This window comes from Cebus imitator, unplaced genomic scaffold, assembly GCF_001604975.1.
Source record: "Cebus imitator isolate Cc_AM_T3 unplaced genomic scaffold, Cebus_imitator-1.0 Scaffold75, whole genome shotgun sequence".
Lineage (NCBI taxonomy): Eukaryota > Metazoa > Chordata > Mammalia > Primates > Cebidae > Cebus > Cebus imitator.
This window is the reverse complement of record NW_016107390.1, coordinates 2506093-2508830: the sequence shown is the minus strand read 5'-3', so window position 1 is coordinate 2508830 and position 2738 is coordinate 2506093. Positions and strand designations below refer to the sequence as shown.

The 2738-nt window shown below is 53.5% G+C and overlaps 1 protein-coding gene across 1 annotated transcript in view; it reads left to right on the top strand.

Annotated features, from left to right (window-relative positions):
• Positions 1-2738, top strand: part of KIF26B (kinesin family member 26B) — a 555192-nt gene that overhangs the window by 150511 nt on the left and 401943 nt on the right. The window lies entirely within an intron of this gene.

The window sequence follows — 2738 nt, the reverse complement described above, 5'->3', positions numbered from 1 at the left end:
GCTATCTTAGCTCACTGCAAACTCTACCTCCTGGGTTCACATGATTCTCCGGGCTCAGCCTCCCAAGTAGCTGGGATTACAGGCACATACCACCATACCCGGCTAACTTTTTGTATTTTTAGTAGAGACGGGGTTTTGTCATGTTGGCCAGGATGGTCTCGAACTCCTGACCTCATGATCCACCCTCCTCAGCCTCCCAAAGTACTAGGATTACAGGTGTGAGCCACTGCGCCGGGCCCCCTCCCCCCCTTTTTATTTTAAACTTCACATCAACACTCCAGGGTGGGGGTGGGTGGTAGCAAGTGTCTCTTCCCCTGTTTATGGAAAAAAGCGGGTCTCAGAGAGGTTACGCGACCGTGCAAGTTCATGTGCTGATGGACTGTTGAGTCGGTTCTAGAACCCGCTTCCTTTGGAAACTGGCTCCATGGTCTCTCTGCCTCACCAGCTGTCTCAGAGCAGTAGAGACACGAGCACACTCATGACTCTAGTGTACCTGCAAGAGAAGAGAACTGAAGGGAAGATGGGTTGCTACTGCACCTGCCTGCGTCGGCCAGGTTGAGCTGGGCTAAGTTCTGTCTACCCCAGATGTCTGTGGCTTCACCTGTTTATGCAAAGTCCCCTGTGGGGCCAGGGTACTCTCCAGGGAAGATGTCATGATGTCCCCTGTCAGCAGGAAACTTTACAGTGCACTGAAGAGGGAAAGTGGACAGAAGGGTCGTGTGGAAAGGGCTTGTGAGTGTGTCAGCCCAAAAATGACGAAGTTCATAGCCAGTCACAGCCTGTGGGGCCCGTCTAATCGTACAGCCCTGCCCGACGGCACGGGCGGTGTGAAACTGCGTCTTCTGTGTGTGTAAGAAGGAGAAAACCCAGAAATCCTGGTGGCCACTAGCCGTGAACACCACACCATCTGCAGGTCTGTGCCACCAAAAGATCTCTTCTGTGGAGCAGGCTTCTCATTAACAAATGTCCCCATCACAGATCCTGCAACAAGCATTCCTACCACCTGGAATGGCTGGGGAAGAGAGTCCCAGCGTTTAACAGATATTTCACAGATATGAACCATGTGGTCTTCCTTAGTCTCTGCACATTATCCGCTAAAGATGGTGTTACATGTACCATTTTCCTTGTGACGCCGCCCGTGACTCGCCTTGTCCTGAAACTGAGAGCTCCTTCATACGACGGACGCCCTGGCCGGGAGTGGTGGCTCACGCCTGTAATCCCAGCACTTTGGGAGGCCGAGCGGGCGGATCACTTGAGGTCAGGAGCCCAAGACCAGCCTGACCGACGTGGAGAAACCCCGTGTCTCCTAAAAATCCAACAATTAGCCAGGTGGTGCATGCCTGTAATCCCAGCTACTCAGGAGGCTGAGGCAGGAGAATCGTTTGAACCCGGGAGGCGGAGGTTGCAGTGAGCCGAGATCACGCCACTGCACTCCAGCCTGGATGACAGAGGGAGACTCTGTCTCAAAACAAAAACAAAAACAAAAAACGGAGGCCCATCCTGATACCCTGATTTCGTGGTTTGGGCCCGGACGCCTTCCCCAGCCTCTTCCTTCACCACCACTCCCACGGTCATCTGGGTTCTCTCAGGAGCGTTTCTCTCTTGCCCTGCTCTCTCTCACTTTCTCTCTCCCCTCGGCTGTGAGGTATTTCCTCCTCACTCACTTCCCTCTTTGTCCAGGTCTCAGGAGCCCTGCTCTTGTATCTGAGTCCCCAGCTAGATGGCAAACGCCTTGTGGTCAGGGACAGGGGCTGATGGCAGCACTTCCCTTTAAAAACTTATGTTCAGGCCGGGCACAGTGGCTCACGCCTGTAGTCCCAGCACTTTGGAAGGCTGAGGCAGGTGGATTACCTGAGGTCAAGAGCTCGAGACCAGCCTGGCTAACAGGGCGAAACCCTGTCTGTACTAAAGATACAAAAAAAATTAGCCAGGCGTGGTGGCGGGTGCCAGTAATCCCAGCTACTCAGAAGGCTGAGGCAGGAGAATCACTTTCACCCCAGAGGCAGAGGTTGCAGTGAGCTGAGATCACGCCACTGCACTGTGGCCTGGGCGACAGAACGAGACTCCATCTCAGAAAAAAGAAAAACAAAAACAAACCCCTTACATTCAGCACAGGGCTTAGCTAATCCATGGAAGCCGTTGACGACTATCCGTTAAGTAAGCACATGAATGGTTGTATGAATGCGTAAATGAGGCTCGTGAAATTGAACGCTTGCCTGGGTGAGGTGACAGTCTCCTGACTCCCCTCGCCTCTGTTGGCGGTGCTGCGGCTGTGGTTGAGATGGTTATTGTTATGCGTGCTCTGAATGAAGAGACGCCCTAAACAGGCTTTGTGTCGGCAACATGGCTGTTTATTCACCTGGGTGCGGGTGGGCTGAGTCCTACAAGAGAGCCACTGCAGGGCAGTGGGATAGGAGTTGGTTTTACAGGTTTGGGGTAGGCAGTGGAAAGTTACAGAAGTTACAGTTCAGGGCGGTTTTTGCAAGCCAGGGTAGTGCTGGTGGAGCGGGGGGGATGTCACGAGGTCCAAAATCCAGTGTCACAAGGTTGGCTTATGAGTTGAGGCAGGAACAATGGCAAAATGTTGCAAGGTCGGTTACTCAGGTCGCAGGGTCGAATGTCACAAGGTTGACGCAGACCTTCTGCTCTGGGAGTCCATCTGGAGGTGTACGTGTGGGTCACAGGGGTCCCCATGGCTTAGCGCATGCTGCAGTCAGTGCGAGGTGTACGTGTGGGTC